Raw genomic sequence first — 21,719 nt, forward strand, 5'->3', positions numbered from 1 at the left:
TTTGATCGGAAAAATATGACATGACATCACTCGCGTGTTGTTTCGGTTATATGTTTTTTTTTCAGTCACCAGTTGAAAGCTTTTGCGTGTTATTCTTAGACACTGTTCGCACATAAGCAGAGGAACCCTGACTGGATACTCGGGGGCTATTGGGTGGGCATGTACGTTTGTGTGTCTTGAGTTGTGCTCCTTTAATACATGTACAGATACGGGGATGGATACTCAGGTAGCGTCTGACACAGGAGGGAAGTTGTGCATTCCAGTGGAAAATAACACACTTGATAAAACACCGGTTGGCAGATTAATCCGGCTGAGTAACACAAACACAATGTAAACGAATGCGGTGGCCGGTGTTTTGCCTCCTCTTCCTCTCCTCCCTTTCTCGTATCGCAGAACGCGTTCCAAGTCAAGCTCTTAAACAGGGCCTTTGTTTTCAGGTGTGCTGCAATTCAGGTCCCAGTCTTAACTCTTCACACAAGACGTCCGTACACAACAATAATAATAGTGTATATGTTTTCCCACAGCTCTGTTTTTTGGGAAAATCACCTTTTTAACAATGTATCTGTTGTCTTCGGGTAATTGCATAATATTTTTTTGGTGTGGTGGCAGTGTGGCGTGGTGTTCAGCTGAGGATGCCCACATTTTGACATTTGTCTTCCTCCGTGTTGATCTCACACTGATGGAGGGAGCAAAGGGCCCGAGCGAGTGACCCCATTAAGCCCGGCGATGTTTAACGACCGGCCCCCGTCGCCACAGCTGCGCTCAATCTGCGCACAGTTGGAGTCGGCCGTTAGACGTGACTTCTGTCATTAGACCGGCTCCATCCTCCTCCTTCCTTCATTAGCAGCCCAGTAAACAGAGTCACGTGATCGCCACGGATGAGGCAAGTCTGCGAAAGTTTATTTTCTCTAATTCCAGTATGCATTAGTAAAGCAACTGAGATCCCAAAGCAAATGTCATTTGGATTTTCGAGAGATGCTCAAGCAAAGAGCCGGATTTGGCTTTCTTTGTTACTAATGCATCAGTTTCCCCACCTCTTTTCTTTTTGGTCTTGAGTAAGAGGTCTTTCTCTGAGACAGTGTAATAACTACTTGCATGGCGCGGAGGTATTTCACTTCAGCAGGGTCGATGGGCTGGATCGATACGGAGCCGATTTGGAGCCACGATCGGCCCCCCGCATGCATTTACGGCCCCCAGATGAAGTGCGCTTGGCCGATGAGAGCCAGTCCAGAAAAGGGTCTCGCTGAAGAGAATATATTGGTGCGTCAGCGCTCTGGGTTGTTATCTTGATCGTTCGCTGAAAGTAATGTGACTTTGCCAGACCAGCGTGGCTTTGCCAAGATCTTCTAATTACCGAGAGAAACGACCGCTGTCACGGACATCAGAGCGGGGTCTGAAGATGGAGAGTCGCGCTTTGCTCTGGTCCGCAGGATTTCTCTATTCCTGTTGTGTTTAGACCAGAGTAAGTGTGGTCTCACACGAGGACGGGCAGGGGAGGCTGCGATCATTAGAGCCTCCCGCTGCGCCGCCGCCTGCCGCCTGGCATTTAGACTCGGTGTCAGTGTCCAGCCGAGGGAAAGAGAGTCGAGTGTGTGGGCTTTAAAGGTTGAAATGGTTTGATATATAGCTTTGAAAATGGCTACTTATATCAATGGCTGTGTATTGGCACACGAGGTCGGCCAACAAAGGGGCAATGGCGTTCAGGGGCCACTCTGTCGTTGACAGCAATTCACAGAGCTGCGTATGTACCAAAGAGCTGTGTGTTAACATCTCGGAGAGTGTGTTGGCAGAAATATCCTGTTGTGGCGAATTAATGCGTTTGGTGTTTGGAGTGCCTTGGGGAGTCGCTGATAATAATATGAATAATGATCGTGATGATAATAATAATAATTCCCATTCCAGTCCAGTAATACTGCGCTGCATTCAGCCTTCATCAGGTGCCCACTCCAGTGTTTTTCTTTGCGCCCGCTCCTGTGGAGAGATTGCCCCCTCCGCCTCGCTCAGCCTCTCACGGGCCTCGTCAGCAGACCCTCGTCTCAATTAGGAGGCCGCGTGGAGGGAGGGAGAGGGCCTCTCGAGACACAAGGGCCCGTGACTCATCTCTGTCTCTCCTCACCCCTGGTGGAGGAGAACTGCCCTCCAGGGGTGCCGGGGATGCGGTGAGCAATGGCACTGGGGCTAATCTGAGCCGAGGCTGTGAGGCTGGCATATTGGAGGCTTCTCTTCTTTCTTTCTTCCCGTCTTTGTCTCCTTATTTCTGCCAAGACATGTATTCCAGTTCAGCGAGGCCATGACGTCGCTGCAATGAGTCCACGCTTCAGTCTCCCCTGAGCTGAGCTACTGCATGTATCCTGGGTTTGGGAGTTCACGGGAGGCAACACAAAATAGTAAACACGACAGTAGACCCTGCGTTGGCTTGTCTGGTGAAGGATTCGTGTTCAGATCTGCTGGGCCGGTTCTCTGGTTCTTCTGTCAACTTTCTAGATCTCAGTTTTCGTATTGTTTTTAATGCCAGAGGTCTGATCTTTAAGGTACATGCATACACCCTGTCATGTGTGAATGCACAAGCCCATGTTTGATAACAGTTCTCATGCTATAAAATATATATGGTGTCATGCATCCTGTATACATGTAAAGTATTTTGTTATAACCCCAAGGGTTGCTGATAGGATCAGGTTAAACACCAGGATTTTTGTGTCCCTCGTCCATCTCTCTATCTTTCCTATCAGACCGTCTACTGCTGTCTGGTGCATGACACGATGCATTGCCTGTCAGATATCTGTGCATTGAGTTCAAACCATGCCTATCCGTTGGCACGACAGGAGCAATCAAAATGCATTTTAATAGAACCTACTCAGATGGTAAACAAAACGGCTTTGGCAGAATGGGGCGCATAGTCTGTCCTGTGATTAATTAAAAAATCTCATCGTGATGGTTGATGATGTGTCTGAATAATATCCAGCGTGATGTGTTTTTTATAAGCTGTGAATGGCAAACAAACAAAGGCAAAAAAAAAAAAAAAACGCCACTAAGCAATTAAATTACATTTTAATTTAATCTGATCTAATATTAAATAGGCCCCCAGCTTCACCAAGTTTGCTCTCTTTAATGAATTCATTGCGAAGAAAAATAAAAATGTGTTTCTGGAAATGTGAAGCATACCGTGCCTGTGATTTGGGTTTAAATGTTTCGGTTTATTAATAAGAGATTGTTGCCGTGCTTGGCTGGGAAAAGCAAGTAATTAAAACATTGATGTTGCGGAGGTGATTTACCCCTGTTTTTATTTGGCTTTTCGCCTGGTTTGTTCTCAGCCTCATGCCCCGCGCTTGTTGGAGCAAGATGCACTCTGGGTACTCGGGTTATAACATCCTGACTAATTGACTCATTCGTATCTCCACACATCTGTCTGGTCTGTCTGTGAATTAATCTAGCCACCTTCTTGTCCGTGTCCGTCAGTCTTTCTCACTGTTCTTCTCCTCATCGTCTGTAGGAATCTGCTGGTCTTGCCCACCTTGTGTTGTATGAGGCAGTTTGTGTAGATGAAATGGCAAGGTCTGCAGGTTTTCCCCTGGCTGTGAGTGCAGCTGCTGTACTGTCCTGCGTTACTAGATGACGTTGTGGCGACCGCACCGAGACACTCGTGTGTGTTGCTGTCCGGCGATGTGACGGAATATAGAAAACAAACATTAACAATCTGTTATTATTATTATTATTATTATTATTATTTTTATTTATTGGCAGACGCCCTTATGCAGGGCAACTTACAACATAAGTGCAACTGTTGTGTCGGGAAATCTCTAGTTTATGTAGGATAAATAAATGATAACCCTCTGACGCTGGTACAAACCTGTCATGTCTCTCGATTATTGAAGTATAACCGTCTTGTGTTCATATTCATATTTGCTCACGCTGATCTTGGCAATGAGGAAAGTTTGGAGGCGAGTTTGGTAGTGTCACAGAGTGCCAGACGGAATCAAAACGTTGACTCCCCGGCAAAATGCAAATTACACGGTTGTACCCCATTTGTGTTTTGAAAGTGGCTTCTTGTGTGTTTGTTTCACTTGAACTCACTTGACACAGATTCCACTTCCCGTAATCGACACACCCACAATGCACTGCCCGCGGCGCCTTCGATCTGCAGAGCGCTCTGTGGCCACCTTGCGAAGGGCGCTATACCAAATAAAAATTGATCGATTGTGCGATGTAAACGTCTAATTACAGCTCTCCTAAAAGTGCAATAAGGATCAACATGGAGCTGGAAACTATATATATATATTGTTTCTGTCGATAGCAGGGCCACTCAGACACGGCGATCGAAGTTCTACCCTTTCCCAGATCGAGCCACAGTGGTTCCAGAGCTCAAAGGCAATTTCACTCGTCTCTCTCCTCTTCCCTCTCAACTCCAGTGCGCCTCTATGTCAGCGTTGAATGACTTGTCTTGCCTGCGCGAGAGGAGGTGAAGGGCCGTCTCCAACTGAAACGTCTTGCCTGCCTACACTGGGGTTGCTAGGATACTTGTTTTGTGGGTGGCTATAATAAATAAATACATTTTAGAGGAAGGAAAAAATATAAAACCAAACCAAATAAGAAACGGGAAAATGTCACTTGGAATGGGGTTGGTTCCCCAGGTGCTGCTTGCCTCCTCAGACCACCGGAAACGAGTTGCGTCGGCTGTGATTCACTCGGTGACGGACCGCCTCGGTTTCGGGAGTGGGGTGGGGGGCCTCATAAATGTATTTTCAAAAAGCATTACGTTTCTTTCCTGGGGTACAGTGTATGCATTCAGACACAAAAAATAAAAGACTAATAACTCAACTGAAAGAGGCCACATTGTGAGGACTGCAAACGGGATAAAGTGAAAAGGAAGTGAAGAAAGAAAGAAGGAAGTGTGCGTTGAGTGAAGGTCTCGTTCCCCCCCTCGCTCCCCTATCATGCCAGCGCTGGAACGCTTCCAGACTGATTATGTGCTTAATTAGCCGCACCTGGGATTAATTAGTGAGGAGCAGGAGTGTGGATCAGGGCTCTATTTATCTCGATTACAGGCACCTGAGGGTCGGCCCGAGCGCAGACCCGCGGGGGGCTACACAGGCTCCGCAGACACTCCCCTCCCGAGTCTCCTGAATTCACCGCAGTTATGGCAGGGGCGAGATCGGCGACCGCGCTTTAATTGTGTCCCCCGACATGTAGCCTTGTCAGCAGCTGGGTGGGAATGACAGTAATGCTCAGCTCTCAGGCCTTGTCTGCACTGTGCAAATATGCGGTAATAATCATAAACCAAATTCAGAAAAACCCTCCAGATAAAACGGGCCAATTAGGACGCGTATCCGACAGATAACGCGAGTTCATTAAGGTCTGCGAAAGCCATTTATTACGGATGGCGTGGGAAAATATTGATATCAGATCTGTTTCGCCTCATTTAGCGCTCGGACTGTGTAAAGTGCTGGCTCACAGTGTCAGTTGAGTGTTGCGGTGTGCTCCTTACATATTCCTGTAGAGAAGAGCTTCGTCTTTTACCCCAAAGACAAAACTGAGAGGAAGTGTCAGAGATACTGTGTACAATGGTGGCTTTAAGAGCTTAAAACAAATGAGCTTAAATAGGCACAGGGGTCTTATAAGCCTTCAAATGCCACATCGATTGACATTTTAGGTTGTTTTCCGCAAAATGTTATCATTTTTATAGAAACGCCGCGGGGGTGGGGGGTTTGTCTGTGGCCTTTCCGTCTTGGTACAAAGATGTCTCTTTCCCAACGAGGAAATTATCTCCAAATCCTTCTCCAGAACTTTGAAAGGTGAGAAGGGGGGGTAAATAAACAAGCAGGAATCACATCCAAACTTTTTTGTACATGGTTTAGAACCGAACACTACTATATTTCTTAATTTGCTCGACACCTCGCAATCCCAACACCTCCCCTTGACGCCCTCTGGTCTCCCAGTGGGACGCCACACCTCGCTTGAGGGCAGCTGCCATTGCACCAGAACAAGTGATGCTGGCGTGGCACCATCTCACTCCCTGTGTGCCACTGCTTAACCATCGGAAGGGAACAGATCTCTCACCCAAACGCTTAAGATATTTGCGTCTAGCTCACCCTAACCCACTTCAGACTGCCAGCCAGCATTAGTCAGCCGCTCGAAAATAAACTAAACGTGCGCCGCGCTACGGGCAACCTGAAACTGGCCCCCGTTGTGTTTCTCTCGTCTCAAATCTAAAGGTTTATCTAAAGGTTGATCTTACTCAACACTTACTGTGTTTCCACGTCCAAGTCAAGTGGACTCCAGGCCCTTTCTGTGGCGCTGAAACCACACACCCCGGTTAAAGTCACCGCCCCGGCTCAGGACTAGGTCTGTGATCGCAGACCATGGTGCCGGGCGGTGGCATGCCACTCTCGGTAATTGGCGCGTCCGCTGCGTAGTCCTGCTCTGTGATGATGGAAACCCTGTGATGAGGAAACGGGCCGTGCACTTGTCCGCTGCTTCAATTAATCATGGCTTGTCAACAACTGAAAGACGGAAGGGTTTCCAGCTGGCAGGCAACCATTTTGCGATGCCTTCACATCTGCCTTCAGTTTCCTCGTACATGTAGTTATCTGTTGTCGTTGTGCAGATGGACACTGACGCCGTGGCTGCTGCTCGGCCAGTGGTCTCGTGTGCTGTATCTTTGTACACATCTAAAATTGCAGGGCGCCGTCGCCCGGACTCGCTGCTTCGAAGCACGCTGGTCCCTCGCGTCTCCCACCGAAGCACACAGGTGGATGTAGAAATGGCTTTGCACCTTGAGTGAGGTGTGCGGCATGAAATCCCGCCTCCGAAGGGTGATTCGCATCGAGAAACCTCCAGTGCACATCCCAGCGGACCAGAATGATATTGTCAGCCCCGGCTCACACTGGGAAGTTGATGGGCCGTGATATGCGATTGCTTACAGGACTACCCGTGAACCCGGCATCTTTCCAAGCAGGTGTGAAGCGGATGGTTTGACAACTTTTCTGTGGGTTACAGTCAGGATGATTTACCCCTCACAGCACGTCCGCAAGCCATGATGAATTAAAACAGTATTGTGTCTTTTCTGGATCGTAAATATTTTTCACCAAAATCACACTGCGTCCTGTAAAAGGTGATGGATTTCTGTGATTTTTGGCAAGTTATTAGATTCCCTCATGCCCTCTCTCCCTCTCTCTCTGTGTCTCTGTAGCTCAGTGTTTTGCTCTTGCCTGACTTCACGCAGATAAAGGGAAACAGCAGAGAGGGGATAAATAAATTAATAAATTAAAAAGTAGCGTCGTAGAGATAACGATATCGCTATGGGTAACAACTAGACTCAGGCTTACAGAGTTACCAAGTTCCTCTAATACCCCATAACAACTCTCGGTGGAGTTATTATCCCTTAATCTTATCATGTGGAAACCTGCCCTGTCCAATTGCGGTGCAGAGGAGCACAGCTGGGCTCCTAGTCTGCTATAGGTCAGTGGGGCCGTGATGTCACCGCCGCAGCTCTCAGATCCCCATTAGGCCACATCGTTTTTGTTTCTCCGCCTGATTACGAATGCTCGCCCAGGGTCCATGAACAATCTTAAACCAGTCATGGATCAACAACCCTAAAGGCCAACAGAATGGAAATCAGAAGGGATTTAAAGTTTTACTTTGCCGGGGATTAATTTTAAATGTCTTCTATTCCGCGTGTAGTGGTTTGTGTCAGAAGCCATAATTTACGCCCCCTTGCCCCCCTGCCCCAAACCTGTCCTGAAGGAAGCTGTGTGAAATTTAGTTTAGTTTTTTCCTCTTTTTTCTTTAATAAATCAATTAAGTGAGAAGTGTGTCAAAGCTCTGGCTCCGTCTCCGTCAGTACCGCGTGAGTCTAACGGATGGCTCGTAGTTTCCTCTTTACAATCCCGAGGCGGGTGTGATTCAAGCGGTGAATTAATTCTGGATTTGTGGCAGTGCGCCCCGGAGAACGGAGGCAGGGATATCCAGCGTGTGCCGTCGCTTTCTGCTAAAGCCCAGGCAATCACACGGGATTGCAGGCGGATAGGTGCGCAAATGACTTGAGCGAGTGAGGCGAGGCAGAGCAACACACAGAGAAATCGAATTCCTTTCCGATGTGAAGCTGCTGCAATGATAGAAGCATGAAAAAAGACACTGAACGGTTTTCAAAACTGTTTTTTTATTTGTTTACTTTCCCCTTAGTCAAGACTGGCACCTGCCCCCTCGCCCCTGTCCACAAAACTGCCTTCAGACAGACAAAAATGAAAAGCAATGCGAACCCAACAGCACCGGTACTAGTGAGAGGTGATGAAATGCTGAGGCAGGGAAATGTTCCAGGGGGTCTCGGTGAGCCTGGATGTCCCTGTTAAAGCCGTCACGTACAGATGGCAGAGGAAGTGGCTTTTACACATGAAAAACAGCCTTCGAGATGCTGCCTCCTTGTACCTCCTTGTATTTAAGCACACAGGGGCCTTTTCCCACAAAATATCCTGTCTCTCTGAGCATTTTTCTGCTTCCGTGAGAGAGATTTTCCTTCCTTGATTTTCGCAAAAGAAGGAGATGATTTATCACGCTTATCTGATGACCAGGCTGTGGCATGTTGTATTGGTACATGTATGTATTTGTTTTTTAGCAAGTGATAACAATAATGTGTGTAAAGGACACAACTCAGTCTTCACCAAGTCTATTCACTCAGTCCATGTTATATTTGAATTCTTGATTATGCTTTCAGGTGCGCCTGCACACAGCAGTGAGGGATAAAGTCCTCAGACTCCTAATCCGTAAATGCAGACGGGAACAAATAGGCACCCTGTGAAACAACAACCTTTTTTCGGTGCAGTCTGTTCTTTCTACGCGCCCTCCTTGATAATATCTAACTTTCCTCCTAAATGACTAATAAAACAGCAGCGTTTTATTTTAAACCTCAACCTTTCTCTGAAATATGTTGGATTTAAACCTGTTTCCAAACAAAAGACTGTTTCCCACCTCCTGAAAGCTGACAGCAGTGTCTTACCTCCCCCGGCACATTTCATATCTTTATCATTATGGGTCAGATTTACCAATTGTCTACCATTTGTACAGCGTTTATCGGAGATGGATATCGCTTCAAATTCAGCTTACGCAGAACAAAGACCCTAAGTGTTTCGTTAGGGCCATTTCTGAGCTTCACAAAGGAAAACAAATCCTACAAGTCCAATTATAAACCTTCTGTGCAACCCACGAGCTCAAGAGTCGAGTCGTCACCATGCGCCCGTCCCTTCCCGGTTTGCACATTTAAACATTCAAAAATAGACTGGATACGATCACTTAGTTATTAATGGACACCAAAATGAGCATGATGGGGCGAATGGCCTCCTCTTGATTGGACACTTTCTTATGTTCTTATGCAGCAGCGTCTGATGATTCGTACTGTGTTTATTTCTGTAGCTCTGGAATGGCGCCACAGTCTCTGGGGCCCCAGGTAGGCCGGTGTGCCGGCACAGTTTAATGAAGACGGAGTGTAACACACAGGCTGAAAGGATCACTGGAGAGGCGGTAGGGTCGGCCGCACCGGGAGGAATTTGTCTGAGCAATGACCGTGACACCCAGTGTGTGTCTGGCTGCAGTTCAGCACATCCTACGGTTTCTCCGGTGCCTCGGCTGGGTGGCGTGGGGCTTAACGGTCTCTGATTCACACCGGGGAAGGCCTCGCTTTCACCTGAGCGTTAGGGTCTGATGGCATCCAAGTGGTCGGCCTAATTAGAAGGAGCTTGTGGCGCCACCGGCAAGTGCAGGTGCGTGTCTTTGCAACGTGCGATGGGTGTTCCTAGCTACAGTAATAATCATTTGTCATTCAGCATAGGCTTTTATTCCCAGTCGCCAGTGTGCAAAGTACACTGGAACACGTTCGAGGCCCTTGTGGCCGGACCTCGGCCCAGCATCCAAAACTGATTAGCGTCTGCAGAGGAAGTCACTCTGCAGCCGTGTGTGGAGAAGTCGTTCGCTCGCTTCTCCTGGAGACTCTAAGCGGTTGTGACAGGTGAAGGCAGATGCCATCGCCCCTGTTTAGGCGCTGTCTGCTCTGATGTGACGGGACACAAATAGCAGGGCTCGGACGCACAGACGTGGCTGGACTGGTAACGGCAGAGAGAGGGAGGGAGACATCGCAGCGTGGGCGATGATCCTGCTTTCTGATCGGGGACGGTAACCCTCTGCTCCAGCGGTGTGAAGGCACGTCTCCCTGTGGTTCGTTGAATACTCAATTGGGTGTTGTTGAGCCCGCAGCCAGTCCAGGTCCTTCTTATGTTTTGTTCGCTTTGTCTCTTATTCTGAGGCTTTTCAGGCCGAGATGATAGATTTGTTTTCTTTTTCTGCCACCGGACCTATCAAAAAATAATCTCCGACCTACACAAACCCTAAAATAAACTATTTAGATGCCGTTAGATATGAGTCGCCCTGAATGAAACACTTTACAACTTTACTGTGTCTTCATTTCACTTCAACTAAAGAGATTAACTTTGAGGGCTGTGTATGAAATCTGGTGTGAATCAATAACAGGTTTATTGTATAATGGTAATACAATAATATGGAGAAACAGGTGACGGAGATACGGAGGATCCCCGACTCAGCGACGGGTCTGAGCCCCAAGAAAAGTAGGTGAGACCTCCAAAGCGAACAATGAAAAATCTATATATGGGGTTAATTAGGAAGAATCAACGGATATGCATTAAATACTGATTAATATGCAAAGCTAACAGATTATATTGGCCACTGAATAATCAACAAAATCGCTAATGAGTAAATATGATGCCCGCTGTCATTCCCTTTGATACAATTCCACCTCAGCACTGCTGTGACCCTGTAGACGACTCTCAGAAACCATAGGGAGGTTTGTTATCAATACAGCCATGTTAACCTCCTCCCTGAAAGTGTCGAGGTGGGGATGTCAGATGTTTTGAGATCTGAGTGTCTGTGTCGGCTACAGACATCAAGACACAGAAAGGCCGACGCACACAGGCCCTGTATGAGCCAAAATAAATAAATCTGGATAAGTTCAATATAGTTGCTGATCAATACTAGAAATTCTTACAGCTGGGAAGTCTTGTAATGCAAACCAAGTGTCTTAATTGTTTAGGGAAAGGTCCATTTTCGGGACCCTCAAGGAAGTGGCAAATCCATTTTACATTTTCCTGCCTCCCTGCCATTCGTTAAGTTGCCTTTTCTGTCATAGATAAAGACATCGTTTTTCATGAGAGCCATCTTGTAAAAGGGCTGGAAAAGACTAACAAAAGAAGCTCCTGCACAAAAGGCAGAGGGAGAGAAAGCGGTGCCGAGACACGAGTCTGACCTGGTTGCGATTCCCTGGTGGCTCCGAGGGGATTGCGGTCGATGTGGCTGGCCTTTCGTTATTTTTTTTCCTATTGTGAACGACAACACTATTTTTCATTCCCAGCTCCACAATCATTACACACAACATGTCAGCAGAGGATTGTTACAGCGGCGCTCTTTTACGCGGTGAATAATAGCGGAAATTAATATTTCGTCGGCGAGGATCTCTTTTTATTACTTCTGTTCTCATCACCTTGAGCGAGGGCACAATTTCTGTCATTATTAGCCGAGGCGAAGCGGTCGTGTTTGTGCTTCTCGCCCAGAGGCACAATGCATCCGCCACAATTACGGAAGAATTAGGAGCCGGGGAGGCCAGTTGCGAATTCCCTCCTGTCTGGCGCTTGTGGAGGGGAGTTGGTTCTGGACCCACAGGCAAGGTGGTAAACTGGTTAAAGGGACATGTGTTTTACCGCACTGTGTGTCATCTGTCCTTCCCTCTGCCCGTCTCTGTGGATAACAGTCTCCGCCAAGCGACTAGTATTTACACAAAACTCCAGAACTCAGCATCGTGGGGCATCTTGGCATCTATACGCAACACGTCCTGACATCGTCGAGTTGTTTTGTTATTAACCTGTCAGCCAAACTGAACTGGGCAGGGTGGTCCGCGTTGGAGGAATTGTGTTTCTTGGTGGAGGAAAAAATGAAATATTGTGCGATTTCCCCTGCCCTCACCCGAACGAGAAGCCAAGTCAGCGTTATTTGCGACGTCTCCCGGCTTCCCTTAGCAGCTGCAGATCTGATCTGAAGTGAGTGTGTTTTAAGTGTGGGGGGGGCGGGACTTTGAGGAGGGAGTCGTTGTCTGGGACTTCAGGGGGGGTGGGTGGCGGTTGTGGGGGGGGGGAAGTGGGACGATGTCTCAGACCGTGACCCACCGTGCTATTTTTACTCGCCCGCCTGGGGCCAGGAGCTGTCATCGGGGGAGACCCCGGGGCCCTGTGACGCCGCACCTCCTTGACCGCCACGCGCCCCCCGCCCTGCTGAACATCTCGCCAGGAGCGCCGGGATAACGGACGTCTCTTCACAGGGGAGACGGATCTCAACACGGTCCCGATCACCCGGGCTCCAAAACCAGCAGGAATGAAAATGAACGCACCTGCATATATTTAAATATATACATGCAATCATACACTGTACAAGAGAAAAGAACTTTCCTCATTCCAGTGCCACCTTCAGATCTCATATATCTTTCTCTGCTTTTTTATTGTTTTTACAGTTCCCAGGCAGAGGTTAGTAAATATGCTTCTAATTCCAATTCAATAGCTTTATTGTCCTTTTTTCCAGGGTAGAAAAATAAAATGGTAATTCTTCTTCCCTTCATTGGCTTATAGCACAACAACACAACATACAAAATACAACAATAATTAAACAATAAATACATAACAATACATTGTAAAGTCCAAAATTACCCCCAGTGTCCTTCACTCCTAATTGACAAGTTTGTGTCTTGAATAGAAGTGTATATGTATAAAATGTTGGTTGGTTGTTTATTTCTCTGTTTGGCAGCTCAATGCTGCAGTTGTCATAGACTCACTGCTTGGAGGCCTGTTTGGCCTGTCTGGTGAAAAGGAGAGGTTGGTGGAGGTCCAGTTAGTCACCTTCTTATGTCATGTCTATTTCTTCTGGCAGAACGTGCGGTATACTGCAGTAACCTTCATTGACTTAGTGTGGTAAATTGTGGCAGAAGCACAGTGAGAACATAGCGAAGCATGCTGAGGTATGCGCAAACCACACTGGAAAACATGGGGGAAGCATGTATGTAAAGTACTTAGTATGAGTGCAGAGAAAGCATGGGAAACTTGTGATGTCACCCTACCTTACTGCGGTGGACTCTCACACAAACCCTGGTCTTGGGTCGTGGTGCCAGAGACCATTTGCTAATTCAGCATTTGTCTCTCAAATTTCTCAGGTGTTTAATTATTTTCTTTCTTCCCCCCTAGTTCCTGTGTTTAATTATTCTTACCCTTGGAGTTTCGCATTCCTGAATACAACCTTCCTCCTTAAGGACGAGTTAAACTTTACACTGCAGAACAGGCAAATATTAATGAGATCAACCACGGCCACACATGAGCAAATAGTGTCCAGCCAGGGAGAGCGAGTGTGTGAGTGTGTGTGTGTGCACGCGCATGCATTACTGATGGTAGATACACCAATCAGCCATAACATTATGAGCACTGACAGGTGATGTGAATAACACTGATAATCTCGTTATCATGGCACCTGTCAGTGGGTGGGATATATTAGGCAGCAAGTGAACATTTTGTCCTCAAAGTTGATGTGTTAGAAGCAGGAAAAATGGGCAGCGTAAGGATCTGAGCGACTTTGACGAGGGCCAGATTGTGATGGCTAGACGACAGGGTCAGAGCATCTCCAAAACTGCAGCTCTTGTGGGGTGTTCCCGGTCTGCAGTGGTCAGTACCTCTCAAAAGTGTCCAAGGAAGGAAAAGCGGTGAACCGTCGACAGGGTCATGGGCGGCCAAGGCTCATTGATGCACGTGGGGAGCGAAGGCTGGCCCGTGTGGTCCGATCCAACAGACGAGCTACTGTAGCTCAAATTGCTGAAAAAGTGAACGCTGGTTCTGATAGAAAGGAGTCAGAACACACAGTGCGTCGCAGTTTGTTGCGTATGGGGCTGCGTAGCCGCAGACCAGTCAGGGTGCCCATGCTGACCCCTGTCCACTGCCGAAAGCGCCTACAATGGGCACGTGAGCATCAGAACTGGACCACGGAGCAATGGAAGAAGGTGGCCTGGTCTGATGAATCACGAGTTCAAGGTTTTGACTTGGCCTCCAAATTCCCCAGATCTCAATCCAATCGAGCATCTGTGGGATGTGCTGGACAAACAAGTCCGATCCATGGAGGCCCCACCTCGCAACTTACAGGACTTAAAGGATCTGCTGCTAACGTCTTGGTGCCAGATACCACAGCACACCTTCAGAGGTCTAGTGGAGTCCATGCTTCGATGGCTGTTTTGGCGGCAAAAGGTCGACCTACACAATATTAGGCAGGTGGTCATAATGTTATGGCTGATCGGTGTATATGAGCACTACACATAAAGTCCCATCGGTGCTGGAGATGCTCTGACCTCACAGAAGCAACAAAAACACTGTTACTAAAATTGCAGTTGAAAAAACTAAATCAAAACAACAGCCTCTAATTTCTGGGTCGTGTAAAGTGCCAGACCGCACGGGAGAATGAACACGTCAGAAAGTGAACATGGCACAGGAGAGCTAGTCGTGACCGTCCTGCCACCGCATCGGTCTCCCTGGCCCCGTCGCAGTGACAGGCCACGCAGCGTGCAGGGTGTTCTGGGTAATAACGATGACGGGTCTTGGCAGCGCTTTGACACGGGGGAGGTGTCTGCCGAGAGGAACATGCAGGAGTCTGACTGAGCCGCTCAGAGGTCTCCATGCTGCGCGGTCTTGCTGATTCCTTTCTTGTTAGCTTCTCATTGTGCTCTCCGTCTCTGTCTCTCTCTGTCTCTTTCTCTCTCTGTGGTTTTTTTCTGTCTCTCCTGCTCCCTCGTGTGCAGCCTTCACGTGTATATCATGGCCTCTGCAAAAGCAAATGTGTTCCCCTTCACGCCTGTGCTTTCCAAGTGCCCCCCCCTCCCGTGTGAAGGATTATGAACAGGAGAGAAAGGTCAAGTGTGTCAGATAGTGGGGGGGGGGTGTTGAGCAGTGGTAAATGAAAAGATCTTACCATCGTGACCGGTATTCATCCCTACCTGTGCGGCGAAGCGGTCCAGGGACTCACACTGACCGCTTATTGCTTTCGGTTTAATTGTTTAATTTAATCCTGCAGCTGCAAATAGTGAGAATTAAGTGATATTTTTCCTGGGGGGGATGAAACCACAGTGAACGGTTGGCCTAGTCAGATTGTACATCCTTTTCTTCTCTTCTCTTCTCTTCCCTTTCCTTCGACCGATGAACTGATTGTTTGTTGATCGTGGCTCGGGTGCATTCTGGTCATTGCAGTGCCAGGGAGGCTTTTGTTGTCGAGAGCAGTGACATCGTGTAAACCCATCGTGGGAGAAACTTGGGTGGGAAAGACATGTGGAGGAAAATGGTGGCCGGGGTGGCGTGGCCTAACCTGACTGCACTCCCCTGTCATGTGCTCGGCTAAGCAGGTGCACACCAGCTGTGCGTTTATATTTCCTCGGCATCCGTGTTTTCTGCGGTTTTCTCTGATTACAAGTCTATTCGCTGGCATTGTTCTCCCCGCAATGTTACTGTGACGAGATCGTCTCTTCTACGTGGTGATTATGGAGGACCGTGGATGATATTTATTAGCTCCGCGAATAAGCGAGGGCTGTTGCGAATCGATGGATGGAGATATAGGAATATGATTGCCTGTCCACTCAGTGTTACAAAGACAACGCCTTGTGATGAATAACTCTGGGCTCGGAGCTGGGGACAGCGAATTGAGTGCCTCAAGCGTGAGAGAGGGAGGGAGAGAGAGAGAGGGAGAAACAGAAGTGATTTACAAGAAAAGGGTTGTGAGCCATAGCTTGCACAATTTACTGGTAAATAACGTTCACGGCTCGCCTCATCTCAAGACCGCTCTGAAGATTGTTCACTTTATGAATGGGTTTTTGTATGTGGCACCAGTTGACGGAGCTGTGTCTGTGTGCGTGTGTGTGTATGCGTGTGTGTGTTGGATGGGTTACAGGCACAATGACACTTCACGCAGTGGGTGGATGGGAGGCACATTGGTATGCACGGCGCACACTCTCTGCACAGAGCATCGCGCAAACCCAACCTTTGCTTCGCCACTGCTGTAATTTTAGCCACTTGAACATGACAGATGCGTTCGGGAATTCAAAAGAGATCGCGCCGGCCCAACTGCAATTGCCGATGCAGAGTAGCAATTACTGTGACTAGCAATTTCCTGGCGCTTTTTGCAGGGGAGTTGTCAATTCAATAGGGAGCCGGAATTAGCCGCAAGAAAACCTGCTATCGGGAGCCCGGCACGTGGTCGGGGGGTCAGGTGACTGAGCGAGCCGCAAGCTTATTTTAGGCGCTGGGCGTCCGCGGCGGTGTTCAGCTGTTGCTGGCGCACCGGGAGGGGGAGGGGGAGGGTGAATCTTCTCTTATTGTCCTGTTCTGCCCATCCGCGTTCGAGAGTCAAAGACTGCACAAAACAGTGCGGTGCTTACGTTGTCATTTCTGCCTTTTCTATTCTTTCTCGCTTTCAGTTTGTCCATTTTTTAAAGCGATAAACCGAAAGAGCGTAGGCCGACCCTTAGTCTGAGTCACTGCTGGTTTTGTTGGAATTGGTGTGGCGGTAGGTGGGAAGACTTGGGGCTTTAGAACTCAAGACAATTTGGGGCCAGGAGAAGCAGAAACTGTTCTCTACACATCGTCTTTCTTTGAGCCCTCTGCTCCGCAGGCCGCCCACACACTTGATAGCAGTACAGAAAGCGACGGGCCTTGACTCCCTGCCAAGGAAGCCAGCTCTGAAAGGAGATGTGCCCATCTGTCCGGCTCAGAGGTGACTCCACAGCGCTGGAAACATGTGGCTCTGGAGGCTTACAGTCTGCCAAACGCCACGGGCCGCTGCAGCGGTGAGCGCCGGCCGTGCCAAGGACTGCATAAGCTGCGCTGAGGCCCACAGACGCCAGGCCCGATCACACGGTTAAGCCCGTGGAGTTTGTGAGAGCTGAACTCTGCTGATCTGACACGGCGCCGAGCTGCCAGCGTATAAACAGATGGGGTTCCCCTGGGGGGTCACAGATAATGCTTTTTGCGACCCCCGCCACTTTGGATTCGGTGCACCGCATCTGAGAGCGGTGGGGGTGTCTGAGGATTGCTGGAGATAAAGCCGCTTTCATTTTCTGTATTAAGACTCACAGGAGCCTGCAAAAGACAAAGACCCATCCCTGCAAATGAATAATAATAATAATAATAATAATAATAATAATAATAATAATAATAATAATAATAATTAAAAGGAAACATAAAATAATAATGAAAGACTTTTCCTCCTGGATCCCTGTGTCAGAGTCTCTCTCTCTCTCAGCTCATCCTTGCCCAGGCGTCCGATTGGGGTTGTTGTGTATTGTGGGGCTTCTGTCTTTTCCCAGCTCTCACTGGTAGTGCCCAGGGCCGTGACTGAGTCCAGTCTGCTTCCTGGAAACACTTGAAGGTCCAATTATAATTGTATTCATCCAAATAGCACACCCCATTGGCCTGCCAGACACCGTGCCAGATAAGATCTATGGTCTGGTGGATTGAGGCCCTTATTTCAAAGCCACAAAGCCAGAGGCAACATTGATGGCGTCCTCAAGTCATAAAACACCAACGAGAAAAAGAAAAATAATTCAGGTCTCCACCGATTCTCTTCCTGCAGTGAAATCGAGGCAGGCTGTTGCCAATGGCCAATCAATCGCATTGGGGAGTTCTTGTAGGACTGTCGGCCGCCTGGACCGGTCATTAATTGCTAATGATTAGAGACTTTTTTCTTTTTTTCACACACTGGCCTGATCTGACAAGTATTTATTGACCACTGAGTTAAACCATTAATAGTAATGAAACATTTCTGTAATTACCTTTAGTCGTTCATTTCTACCTTTGTTTTATGGTTCATTCATTCTCAGTAACACTCCATCATCGCTTGTAAGGTAGAAGTAATTAAAACCGGCTCCTAGGGGCCCCTGCATTGGGGTACGTGTGATTATTAATGTCTGAGAGCTTAGTCTCCGGTAGCTTTCGAACTGGGTCATCACGTGTCATTGGGGAGGGATTGCCTGGAGAAAATCCTCAGCTCTGCGTCCGCCAGCATCCCAGGAATAACATCAGAACCGGCTGACCTGGAATTACAGTTTTCGCAGTGTAAAATCTGATAAGGAAACTGGAATGGTGATGTTGTTCCAGAAGGAAAAGAAACAACCTGTATATGTTATCTCTGGGTATCTATTTCCTTGTCTTCGTCCTCTGTAATTAGTTTTTAGAGAATTCCACAGCGGAACGAATGCAAATAAAAATCTAAACGTTCCCTCACTCTATAAAAGGGCAGTAAACTCCTTTATGGACATCATCTCCACTCAACGTTGAATCCCTTCGTTTTTTCAACTTACAAGTAAAGAGTTATTTCAAACAAACGAGAGCCGCGATAGAAAGCAAAGCTGCTTTGTCCCCCCGAGTAGGGGAGTGAAGACCCCGCGACCCGGGTGAACACGGCCTTCACCTCTGCAAGACACAATACATATATCACAAATCCCTTTGGCCCAGTGGCTCCTCAAGTGCTGCAGTCATTGATTTAGACCTTCAACCTGGTTCAGTAAAGTGAATTAAGGCATCCAGTGAGGTAATTTGTCTGTGGCGTAGTCACCACACTGGCCAGCTGGCCTTTTCCCCAAATTAATTACATTTTCGAGACTTGTTGTCCCCCCAGGGAGTTTTAGTTTTTCTCTGCTGCTCTGAGTCTAATGCATCTACTGTCCTTTGTGTGTGCCCTGTCACTGTGAAGACTTCTGTGGCGGTTGCTTTGCAAAGGCACTATATTAAACAACTGATTGGTTAATTGAAGACCCCGGGGTCCCCTCAGAGTCCCCCCCAAGGGGTCACAGCTCGCCTCCTGATGTCAGGAAACGCTTCCGGGTTTTAATCCCATAAGCCCTTGCTGCCGTTCTTCAGTGGACTGATAGTCCGCTTCACGCTGTTCAGTCCGGTCTGGGCTCTTCACTCTCCTAACCAGTCGAAACTGCTTTGTAGGGCCGTTGTATTCGGGCATGTGGGGCTGAACGCTTTACTGGGACTTGTGCCCGACTCCTGTAGACACCAGCTTCCACAGGGCTTTCCACTGTGAACTCAGCAGGTATGTTCAGATGCTCTTTGGCAACAACTGTCCTTGGATCTGCAGGGATCCGGTTTAGAGAGTTTAGTCAGGTGCGGTCTCCCGTTTCCCATGAGACTGTCTCCTCCCCTCTCGTTCTACAGGAAGTAGGAAGGATGCCGGATCAAGAGTGACAAGAAAAAAAAACAATACCTCAGTGAGAGTAAAGCGCCTTTAACCAGGGTGATTGTTCTGTTAGTGTTTCTTCCTCCTTTAACTCTGTTGGACACGGTGACTCTGAGGCACAGCTAAAAATGTCCTCTCCAGGCCCTTCCCCGCGCAGTGTCAACAGTTTAACTGCTGCGCTAAAAGCAGTCATTAGTTCCATGTTTGCAGCAGCTCGTGGCAGAGGCTCGGGCCCTCGGTATTTAGCTAGCAGAGTGACAGGAAAACAACCGGGTGCCACAGGCTGCGAGAGCCTCTGCTGTCTCCTCCTGCTCCTTTTAAGGGCCGTTATGGTAGACTGTGGAACAAAGCCCGTGTTGTCTCCATCTAGGTCAGGATGACTCCTGCTTTTCTCTGATTCCAACCACAGAATCACGAGAGAGAGAGTATTTAATATCGCTGGCTGTCTTCTGACACTGCGTCTGATATGAGATGGATCTATCAGCCCTTGTTTTCTAGCAGTTGGATCACATTTTGCAGGATTTTGCCGCTCTGGAAACTGATGTGTAATGTTCAATAAAAGTTCATACATATTCAATAAAACATAAAACTTCAAACAAGAAAGGGATCGATATCGGAGAGCACCTGGCGCACGAGTGACCACTAGGAGTGCTGAGACAAAGCTGACACCGCGCATCTTCGGTTTCCAGAGCTTTACAAATCTCTGAATTTGAATAAGGGATTGTGGACCTGTATTCGATGGGACGCTAGTATTCTAGAACTTCTGAGGGCATTTGAACTGTGGGGGAGTGACGGCATATAAATTAGGTATAAATATCAGCAATCCACGTGACATTACGCTAAGGGTCGTGATGTTTGAAACCACACTGTACCACACCACCCCCCCGCTCTCACATGGTACCGCATTTTTATTTTCTCTAATATTCAAATACTTCAGCGGTGTCCTGTGGGTTCAGTTCAGGGATGGCGGAATGAATAATACATACAAAATGTTTCTTTTATTAGTTATTTTCTACGGCACTGCCTGACGCTTGCAGGGTCGCACGGACGTGGCGCTGGGTGATGTCATCTCTTTTTGGCAGTTTGAAGGCAGTGCTTTGGCGCGGGGAACACTAGGAGGAGATGAAAGCGCAGAGGCCGCCGCGCTGACCGCCCTTTGTTGTGCTGGATCGCTTCACAGGCTGCTCCAATCTGCCCATCGTGTCTTGTTTCTTTTTCTGTGCTTCCCATTGTTATCGGCCGGCGTAATGGGTTGCCTCATGCATTTTTCATAGGATGACAAAAGGACATCGTGGTGCCCATTTTCACCGGCTAAATTAGGCCCGCCAAGCGCTGTGCTGGAGCAGCGGTCCACACGCCTTTGTCACCCCGCCTCATCTGCATACAGCCATTATCCGCCACGCTCTGTTCACGGCGCGTTTATGGTCCAATGTTTGATCATCCATCCTGTCCAGGTACGGAGACAAAGCGCTCGGTGGTCGAGTTGTGGGGCGATCCTCCGCCAGCGCGCTTTGTTCTCGAATGGCGTTTGATTTAAACAGCCGGGCGCTCCCCGGTGAGATGGATGAGGCTGTGTAGAGTGGGCCACGGCTCTGAGGAGATAACGGGATCGTTCATATGCGGTGCTGTCACGCAAGGGAAATCGTTGAGACAAACGCAGAGAGATCGCACACGCGTCCATCCCCGCCGTCATTGCAGCGGTTGTGTGGAATGCTTGTACAATGTTTGTGTATCTGTTTTTAAACATCTGTCTCTCCCTCTCTCTCTCTCATCTATTCATCTCTACTCCTCTCTCTCTATGAATGATCAATGCATTTTCCCCACCCAGATATTTATGGATTCCTAAACATATAACCTAGATTGAGTGATACATTTAATCATACAAATCTAAAAGCACAGATACAATTAATGACTTCTCTTTATTGTTTCTTCTCAGCTATAAATCCAATAAAATATGTTGTTATTGAAGAAGAAACAAGGAGGAGGAGGGTGAGGGGGAATCTACTTGAGTAGATTTAATAAAGCATTTAGCTTTTGTGCCAAGCAGCTATCAGTGTTTTTTTTTTCTTTTGCGGAGAATCATTTGCATTTAAAAGGTTACTTGACGCATTTAACATACCGGGAGTTGAGAGGGGATTAGGGCTGATTGGCTGTGATGGCGTGTCGCTCCCCAGCGGCGTGTCGGAGCAAACGAGTCGTTTGTCAGGTCAGAGAGGGGCACAGCCTCCCGGGGAAGGGGCTCGGGCGAGATGCATCACCCTCAGAGGAGGTTAATGAGGGCTGGAGCTCCATCGGCCGCAGCTAATGAGAGCGTATAGTGCCTTTAATTGAATTTGTTGACAGGCTGGTCTTACAGAAATGTACTGTGATACAGGGAGCCTGGTGCCTTAATATACATATCAGTGTCCTGGTGGGAT

This window comes from Amia ocellicauda, chromosome 7, assembly GCF_036373705.1.
Source record: "Amia ocellicauda isolate fAmiCal2 chromosome 7, fAmiCal2.hap1, whole genome shotgun sequence".
Taxonomy (NCBI): domain Eukaryota; kingdom Metazoa; phylum Chordata; class Actinopteri; order Amiiformes; family Amiidae; genus Amia; species Amia ocellicauda.